The sequence below is a fragment of the Cupressus sempervirens genome, chromosome 2 (assembly GCF_028749045.1).
Source record: "Cupressus sempervirens isolate cs-2001-9-10 chromosome 2, ASM2874904v1, whole genome shotgun sequence".
NCBI classification, from domain to species: Eukaryota; Viridiplantae; Streptophyta; class Pinopsida; order Cupressales; family Cupressaceae; genus Cupressus; species Cupressus sempervirens.
Window position 1 is genome coordinate 648364920 of NC_143119.1, and position 11050 is coordinate 648375969.

Below are 11050 nucleotides of genomic sequence, written 5' to 3' on the forward strand. Positions count from 1 at the left end.
AATTTAACACATTAGGGGGAAGTATTCAAATTAAATTTAAATACATTAGGAAAGTGAACCTATTTAATTAAATGAATTTAATTAAATAAGTAGAATAATATGACAAATATAAATAATTAATTAATAACCAATTATAATGTCAAGGGAAATATTAATAAATTAATATAGTGTTTTGGGATGATTTTAAGTGTCTACACCATCTTTCCCTCTCCATAGTCTAGTCCCATTTCCATCGAGTGAACCCCAAAACCATTTATCTCTGAATCCCTATCTTTTCAAATTTCTCTATCCACCATTCCTATTTTCTTCCATCGTTACACTTCCCAACATCGCCTCCATATTTCCATCACCTGGTACTATTGGAAATATTCAAGACTATGCTAAGTTATTGAGAGGGGAGGGGTAAATCAGTAACTTCTAAAACTTTAACAATTTCAACTCTTAATCTAAGAATCCAATTAGCACTTAATTCATCACAACTGATCTAACTGCATGCATGAGAAACTGAAAACATGAAAGCATCCATAACACTTTGACACAAAGATTCGGTAACCTAGAAACCTTCCAAATAGAAAGTAAAATTGGGGTGGGGATAATACCCACAAACTTTAGTACTACAGTATAAAGTTGGTTTGTTAAGGCTTACATTGATCACTTCTGATGATCTACCCTGTTAGGAGCAATTAAAACTACTAGGTCCACCTTGTGAGAGGATTTACAAACATACAATGAAGTATGCACTCGGTAAAGAGATTTATGAAAGACTGTTAGGTCTACCTTGTTAAAGGATTTTGACTAGTTCACCTGTTAGGATGAAGCAATAACAGGTCTCTGATTTGCAACTGGGTTTGCTGAAAGAGATTTTTTTGTGTACTGATCACCTATCTGTGATAGATATGTCTCTACTGCTCCTTATGCTATTATGGCCTTTATAATTCGCTCTTTTTTTGCTGAATACCTTGAGTTTTTCACATCCACATTCACATGCATCCATGCACTCACAATTATATGGTACGATAAATTACATATATATACCAATCCAAATGACATAATTACAAAGTTAGCATGATAAAAGTTAACACAAATATTACAAAGTCAACCCACATGAAGACACTCAGGTTTTGAGGACTGACTTGGTGAGGTTCTCATACTCGACATCCACTATCAATGCTTGGCATCATCATGAACTTGGTAGACGTAGCAGCTCAATCCATACTGATCACTTTCAAGTAGTCTTGAACTCAGTCTGCACAGGTGACTTGGTAGATATTGTGCAACTTGATAAACACTGAATCACTTGGTTAGCATAAAGTAGTTCGGTTAACATTGGCTTTGCATCATATGAACTGTGAACTCGGTAGACATTGCAATGTTTGATAACCATTGATAAACTCAACATATACTGAAATGCACAATTTAAACTATTGGACTTCACACTGACTAAATCTACTCGATAACCACTGGGATCTGTCCAAAGGACTTGATAGCAGCTGTAGAACTTGGTGACAACTGAATTACATGGTAAACACTAAGAACTAAACAATGAGCTTGGTAGCTATACACAATTTGAATAAGTGTGTGTCACTAATAACAAACTTGACTGATATGTCAACAATCTCCCCCTTTGGCATTAGTGACAAAAAAACTTATTAGCCAAAATAGAATACCTTGTATCCATCAACATGTGATACTAGCTCGATAGAGTATACTATATATTTTTTGAGATTTTTCAAAATTGATCTTTGTAAGGTATATACAATATACTATACATCTTTTGCTATATACAACATGTCTTACTGATCATTTCACATTTGTTACAAGTTCTCCCCCATAGCATATTTCTCCTCATACTATGTATCTCTTTATGTACATGTCTTTCTTCCCCATAACATATGGCTTTCTCCAATATAACTTTTCTACCCCTTTTTGATAGTAATGCCAAAGATCTATTCTAACTTATTTACATAGAAATACCAAAATGGGATAAGAATTCAGAATGTACCTTGAGAATGATTGCCAAGGTTTTATCCCAATTCTCTTGCAGGACCTTGCATGTATGAAGTGCAATTTGTACCTCTGCTGGTAGTTCAATCATATGGTCCACAATAGAGAAGTTATTATCATGGATCAAAGTTTTTGAATAAAAAATATGTTTCTACATTGCATCCATGATTGGAAGGATCATATTTTGCATGTTAATCAATGTTGATATGATCCTTGCTTCTTCTTTTAGCAATTCAACTTGCATGTTTGACAAAAATTTGATTTTCTTGAAATGTGCCGAGCTTGAACTAGGGTCAAGATGCAGTTGTTGAGAACTAGCCTTTAGATCTATATCTATTTTGGACAATTTGTCCTTTATTCCCTTTGTATACTTAGAGACATCACATAGTTTCCCAAAAAGTGATGACACATTTGAATAGGACGATTCAAGATTGATAAAATTGTAGAAAGTTTAACTTGATAAATGGCTATTTGCGGAGCAATGTGCTCCAACACTTCATTTAAATTTCTTTTTAGCCTTTTCAACTAGCTTATCTTGACCATTGATGTCCTCATTGAATTTTTGGACTGCTTCTACTAGCTGATACAAAATAGGTTGAGAAGAATCAACCTCAATTCCTATTGCCTTGGTCAAAATGTTCTTGGCATCATCAATTATCTTATACTCTTTGTCTCTCTCGTCTCTTTGTTGTTTAGCCTTTTTCTGGAGGAGTTCACCAAATGTCTGCATTTGGTTTGGAGTAAGCTTGTAAATATCTCGATTGGGAATTATTATTTCTTCATCTAAATATATGTCTTCCTTTATCTCTTTTCCTTTCTCCAAAAATTTTGTGCTCATTTGAACCTTAGGCTCAACTATCCTTGCACTCATTGCTTTTGTACCCAGAATGGAAACAATAGTAGACATACTTGGGCTTGCAGTAAAAACTAATACTGTACTAACTGATGGAATACTTACAGAAATACTTGAAGAATCCAAAATTGATGAAGTCAAAATTGTAGTACCCAAAACTAAAGTAGTCAAAATTAGTGTGCTTACCACTGATGTACTCAAAATTGAAGGCCAAAATTGTAGAAGTCAAAATTGAAGTACTCAAATTGGTAGATGAAGGAGTCTATGGCTAGATGGATGAAGTGGAAGTCACTTCTATTAGTGAAATGGTGAGTTGAGTTGGGGCAAAGAGTGATTGGACATTTGATGTATCATTAGTAGTCACAATCAAACTTGCTGAAGCTATCTCCATACTTGATGTAGCCAATGGTTTTCTAGTGGAGTGAGGAAGTGAGGCAATGATTGCGTAGCTATCTTGATTGGACCAGTCTCCTCATCATCTTTTTTTCTTCCTCAGCAACCTCTAGATCCTCTTCATCTTCTTCGTTATTAAAGTGAGTCACTTCTTCAATATTCTCTTCCTCGTCTTTCTCCTTATCTTCTTCTTCATCATCATCATTCTTTACTTCAACTAGAAATTTACTTGGTTTATGAAAATGATAGACATTTTTCCAAGTATTCGTAGCATTCCTAACAACATGCTCAATGTCTTTGATAACAACCAAACAAGTATTAAAATTTAGAGTCAAATTTTTTTCATTTTTCTTTAATGACTCTTTTACCTCAGCATCTGATATGCTTGGTAATAACTACCTCATGGTCTGTGCATATATGTCTTTGACTGTTTGAATAGCAAAATCCCATCTTGGCTTTATCTTCTCTATTAATTTGCTGGGGACTTGAGAAGCAATCTAATCTGGTGAGTATTTCCATTTACCTATTTTATTTAGCACCATTTCTTTGACTTGCTTCTGTTCTTCTATTGTTTAGATCTCATATTTCAATGATTTAAAATTTGTTATCCATGCTCCTTCCAATTGCTTTATCCTATCCTAGAAGGTGGGTGAAGGTCTACTGAATACAATGTCACCTCCTTTCTTTCGTGACCTCCTTGTGAAGACTACAGTGGATGACTTTGCAGGCTTAGTGATGATCACCTTGCCCTTCTTCTTCAAACATTCTTCTTCTTTCTTAGTTTCTTCCTCATCCTCTACTTCCTCCACATCCTCACCTTTTCCCTTGGTTAACAAGAGAGGTGCACTTGATTTCAGCTTTGCTATCCTTCTCTGTCCTTTGTTGACCACCTGTGGGAGCTTTATTTCTAGTTCAATTGTGATATGTTCCAAAATAAGGGACCTTGGGATCAACTGGATCATTAACAAGGGCTTCAATGATATCCTTTGTCTTATCAATATTTACCTCATTACTAAGAGGTTTCACCTAGGCAAATCTAGGATTAACTGCTTGGATATACACCTTGTCACTGTCCACCATCAAGCATACATCATCCTTATAATCTTCAACTAACTTTTTCAGAATCCTGAACCTATTTTTCATTTTCTCCTTGAATACATTGAAGTAGTTGTCCATGATGCTGTCGTAGTTCTCACCCATTTTTGCAATATAATCATTTATCCGGTAAAGCACAGGCACATCTTTTCTCCAAACTACAATGCCTTTAGAAGGGAAAAACTTTTGTACATAAAAGAATAGGTAGTTTAACAATGAACCAAACTTGCATGGGTTGTTCTTTGATGTTCTAATACTTTCCATGATTTTGTTGAATTGCCTCAACAATAGGTTGGCAAGGTCATATGACAAGTTGTTCTTAACCACTTTATATGCCAAATCCATGACTTTGCAAGATACATTGTTTAGTCATCTTGAACTGTATATCTTGTGTGCAATAACATGAATTCCAACTTTCAATTCTACATCAATGATACTGCTGATTTTCATACCTCTACCATCCCATTCAGCTAGGGTTTTCTTCTCCAACTCTACCCAACCTAGGGTTTTCATTGTTTTGGCTTTGGCTAGCATGGGGAGGCCAGTGATTTGATGAATCATCTTATTTGTTATCAGAATTGGTTGTTCTAACCAAAGCTACCTATTATGCACCTGGCTAAGGATAAACCTAATCCATTTGATTTGAAATTCTCAAGGCATATAGGGGATATGTGTCAACCCTTTGGCTTCCAAATGTTGATTCTTAGGTTTTAGGGTTCCATTTACACATAACTGACCTAAGGCATCATCCATTTCCAGAGTACCAATTTCTTGAATAGCACATTTGAAATGAGTACAAATGTCGTTAACAATTAGTACCTTAGGAGGGATTTGGGATTGAGCTCCACTTAGATCTAGGGTTTCAGCAACCGTGGGAGTGAGTTTGAAATTTGACACTTTCCATTCAACTCCTCGAACCAACATGTCAGACCCTCGCTTGACCTTGCTACTGTTGGATACCATTTTTCTCAGTAGATTGAGATAACTTCAAAAAAAATTGGTTGGAAATTCACTCAAGTTGCTTTGATCGCACAGAAAATTGCTCTTCGCAATAGCACTTGAAAATTCACAATAATAAATGAATTCAATTCCATTCTTTTTGATAAAATTTTGCCATTAATGCTTGGTACGAAAGTAGATATGTTGACAGACTGTCATCCACTATATGGCATTGATTACTCGGTGACATCTTTACGACTTAGTAACCATAGGTGCCTTTATTACTGCTGACCTTGCTTGGTAGAGTCTATGACCTAACCTTACTCGATAGAGAAGGGAACTCGGTAATAGCTAATATCGATCTTGCTCAGTGATCCCTTTGTAGCTTGTACAAATATTTGGATCTTTGCCACCTTTCAACTGGAACTGATTTGGATGTCTTCTTTGATAGCCTAGTTCCAATTCTTCCTTGAGAACTTAATTAGAAGTGGTAGAGTCACCCAATTCTTGAGTGACTTGACCATCATTGCTCGAATTAGTATCCTTGGTAGACTTAGGAATCCATTGCTATATCATTTGCTTTCGGATGTTATCAGCTTTTGCCTTCTTCTCATCTTCAATTCTACTAGTATTCATACAATGCTTGGCAAGATGACCAAGTTCTATACAAATGAAATATCTTTTGGTAGTATCTCTTTTCCTTATATGATGTTTAACACATTTCATACCAATATGTCGAAATTCTCCACAGTATTGACATCTACACCAGGTATTCTAGTCCCAACCAAATATTGCTTTCACAATTTGCTCTGTAGGATTTAATGTCTTGGTTTTGCATTCTGATGCCTTGTGTCCATGTTTCTTACATTTATGATAGTTTCTTTCAAATATTGGTTTCTCTTTGCATTCATTAGCCCTATGACAATGCTGATTGCAATTGTAGTACTTTCCATTTAATTTTACTTTTCCATTGTTCCAACATTTGTTTGATGTATGACCTATCTTACCACAATGATTTCAAGTAGGTCTTTGATTCTTTTGAGGACTTTGTTTGGAGGATTCACCTTCTTTTTTGTATCCAATTCCTGCTTTTCCTTTTCACTTATAGAGGTTTTTCTCATTTAGTTGATTCATGTCTGGTTGAGATTTCATCATTCTCTCATTAATTTGCTTCTCAAAGTTTAGATCATTCCTCAATCTTTCATTGATTTGCCTTTTAGATTTTAGATCATTCTTCATTCTTTCATTGATTTACCTTTTAGAATTCAGATCATTCCTCATTCTTTCATTGATTTTCCTTTCAGAATTTAGATTATTCCTCATTCTTTCATTTTCAAATCTTAGACTCATGATTTCCTCATTTACATTGGAGAGTTGATCAATAAGGTCTGCTTGCTGAAGGGATTGGTTCTGGATTTCATTGTTCCTTCCATCCATCTCTTCTTTTATCTTTTTTTTCTATTCCAAGAATTTACATAACCTTATTGACTAAATCTCTTGCTCTCTTCTTAGCTTTCTTACTTCTTCTTGTAGAGAACCATTCTTTTCTAGGAGTTCTTTGATTGCTTCATTTGCTTCATCTGAGCTGCTTGAAGGGTGAACATCTTCAATTCTTTCTTCAATGTAGAGATGATCATTCATTTGATTTGCAAGTTCCTTTCTTCTTTTCAAGGATTGGGAAAGTTGCTCCTTAGCTTTCTTGAGTTGGGCAATGGCCATCTCTAGATCCAACTTTTCATTATCAATAGCTTTGTCAAGTTTGAATATCTTCATATCCTTGATCTTTTTTCAAGTTGTTAAACTTTCTCCAGAGAACCACAAATCTTTGATACCTATTGTTGGAAATATTCAAGACTATGCTAAGTTACTAAGAGGGGAGGGGTGAATCAGTAACTTCTAAAACTTTAACAATTTCAACTCTTAATCTAATAATCCAATTAGCACTTAATTCATCACAACTGATTTAATTGCATGCATGAGAAACTAAAAATATGAAAGCATTCATAACCCTTTGACACAAAGATTTGGTGACCCAAAAACCTTCCAAATAGAAAGTAAAACCAGGGTGGGGATGATACCCACAAACTTTAGTACTGCAATATTAAGTTGTCCTATTAAGGCTTACATTGATCACTTCTAATGATTTGCCCTATTAGGAGTAATTAGGACTGCTAGGTCCACATTGTGAGAGGATTTACAAATGTACAATAAAGTATGCACTCAATAAAGAGATTTATTAAAGACTATTAGGTCTACCTTGTTAAATAATTTTGACTGGTTCACCTATTAGGATGAATTAGTAGTAGATCTTTGATTTGCAACTGGGTTTGCTGAAAGAGATTCCTTTGTGTACTAGTCACCTTTCTGTGATAGATATGTCTCTGCTACTCCTTATGCTATTATGGCCTTTATAATTTTCTCTTTTTCTACTACATACCTTGAATTTTTCACATCCACATTTACATGCATCCATGCACTCACAATGATATGGTTCAATACATTACATATATATACCAATCCAAGTTACATAATTACAAAGTTGGCCATGATACAAGTTAACAGAAATATTACAAAGTTGGCCCACATGAAGACACTCAGGTTCTGAGGACTGACTCGATGAGGTTCTAATACTCAACATCCACTTTCAATGCCCAACATTTTCATGCACTTGGTAGATGTAGAAGCTTGGTCCATACTGATCACTTTCAAGTAGTCTTGAATTCGGTCTACACAAGTGACTCATTAGATATTGTGCAACTCAAAAAACACCGAATCACTTGGTTAACATAAAGTAACTCAGTTAACACTAGCTTCACATCACATGAACTATGAACTCGGTAGACATTTCAATACTTGGTAACCACTGATAAACTTGACATATACTAAAATGCACACTTTGAACTTCTAGACTTCACACTGATTGAATCTGCTCAGTAACCATTAGGATCAGTCTAAAGGACTTGGTAGTAACTATAGAACTCGGTGACAACTGAATTACATGGCAAACATTGAGAACTAAACAATGAGCTTAGTAGATATACACAATCTAAATAAGTGTGTGCGACTAATAACAAACTTGACTAATATGTCAACAGGTACATCCCTTGTCATTGGTATCTAGCTCTAGGATCTCCCACCGACCTCAATGCCATCCATTCATATCTTAGTTTGCCTCACAATCTACCATCATAGGCACCATCCTATTGCACATCTTTCAACTCATCCAATGATATTCTTAATCTTTTACCCAACCATGTTGCAAGCCTTGATCACAATCCAATCATCATTATTGAGATGCATCCTTCCCACTCAGAATCTTAATTCCCCTATCCATATCACTCTATCCACCATCCATCCATGTTATTTTGCTATCTCCTCATCTTGAGATTTTTATCCACTACCTAATCATCTTGAGCTTTTCCATCACTCCATCTCTTCATCTTGAGATTTTCATCCTTTATCTCCTCATCTTGAGCTTTTCATCCTCTATCTCCCCATCTTGATATTTTCATCCTCTATATCTCCTCATTCTCATATTTTCATGCTATCTCCTCATCTTGAGATTTTTTTGCTATCTGCTCATCCTAATCTTTTTCATGTTGTACTATATCTGATCACTTTCTCTATCCTATCATGCTAAGTTTTGTACAATTATCCTTATAAGTACCTTATTCAGTCAGCTATATATTCATTGAGCATCAATAATTAGCTTAGTCCCATTGTATATATCCCATCTTTGCATGTTAGTTACTATTTGATCATAATCTATAGTTCTCCTAGCTATGCATTTCAAAAAGTCATCACGCGAGCTCCTTTGTCATCCAAGAATTGTCCTAAAAGTTTTAGTTTTCCTAAATCCCTTCACCACTTTGGATACCACCAATAGATCCTTGTAGGATACAACTTTCCTCTCATCTGATCTTAGTTTGTGCATCTCCCATCCTACCATTCTCTTTGGAAAAAGGTTATTTTCTATGGATTTACTCTTTCTTTCGATATTGGATTTCATTTTTAGTTCTTGATTATATTTTCCAAGCTATTTGGTTGTTCCCTCCTCAAGGTCCCCATGATCTTTTATATCATGGTGTGTTATGAATGGGGTGTTTCGAAAGCAAGGTCTTGATCATGTCTTTTTGTCTTTTTCTTTTCTACTTGTGCGTCAATCAAATGTGACCCTTGCATATTCGAAACATGTGATCACTTGTGGTTCCATGATGGACTTGGGAAATATCATTTTCTTGTAGGTTACCTAGTATCATTTCCACTCTGCTTCCTCTGGGATTCATGTGTGATGCTGGGACAATCATTGTGTGTTTATTTCAGGTCAGTCCTCAGTAATATTGGTACGAAGGCCTTTATTTTCTTCATAACCTTGGCATGTCTCCAATATTTCTATATCAAAATAAGTTCTCAACTTCATGGTGGTGCTCCCCTTTGGAACACCCCCATTCTCAAGCTTCAATAGATTCCTTCACCCCTCCATTCCATTAAATCCAAGCCATTTTCCAACATCCTATCCAAACATCCAATCCAATCAATCCTACAATCATGATCCAACCACTCTATCAATCCCATAGTATCCAAATTTCCTCACCTCCTTTCTATCTCCCACCTTGCTCCCCCTATCTCCAACCCAAGTTCTTAACCCATGGTTATTCTTGTACACATGGTTCTCCTTTGTCTCATTCTCCAATAGCAAGATTTTAAGTCCCTATTAATCCTCTCTTAGCCAATATGAGTCAGGTTTTGTCTTCTCTCCCCACCACCTTCTTGAGGGGGCATAACATAGACCAATCTCTCCTCTTTCTATCGAAGGTTGGGGAAACTTTTTTGCTTTAAAAATCTTCTTCATGTCATCTATCATTAAACTTATTTGAAATAGTATTGTTCCAACACTATGTCAAATAAGGGAAAAATGTAAACACCTAAATCTGATTACATCACTTAAGTAATCCTATTTAGTCATCTCCTAAGGCATCATTGATTAATTATTTAATACTTATTTAATTCAATGTCATCCCCTAGTTAATTAATTCAATTAATTGACTATAGCCCAATTGATAAAATCAAATGACAAATCAAAAGTCTAATTATCAATTAAATCCTATTCTCTTATTAAATAAAATAAATGTATAATATATATTTAATTTAATCCTAAAATCCCCTTTGATTTAATAAATAATTTTAAATCAATCCCCAACCTCTAACTATCCCTAAATCCCTATCATTAGCCAAATCTAACTTACTCACCCATGCTAACCTTGCTTAGATAACTAATTAGCCCATCTCATAAGTGCTAGCCCACTTTCATCCCTCTAACATGCCACTTGCATTTTACTTCCCTCCTAAGCTTAGCCTAATCCCTTCCCTAAGCATGTGCACAACTTTACCTAAGGTTTGAGAAAGTCCTAATCCAAACCAAAGTCAAACTTCTATCATATCCTTCTTACATTCCTATCCAAAAGACTTTAAGGATCTTACATGACTTGAAAGCTTTTTAAGGCCTCTTACATCCCTCTTCCACATCTCTTCTCCCTCGTAACTCCCTTTGACCCTTCACTTTGACCATCCTCTCACATACAATCCCCTTGTGACACTTGTAACAAGGCTATGGATTTGAAGAAGCACAATTCATGTGCTCCCCTCTTCTTGCATCCTAATCTTCCCTCATCCTTCCTTCATCCTTGTATCTTGACCCTCCATCCTCACATCCTTGGCCTATAAATTGAACTCATCTTCTCTCACAAATCATCCATCCTTGAAGCT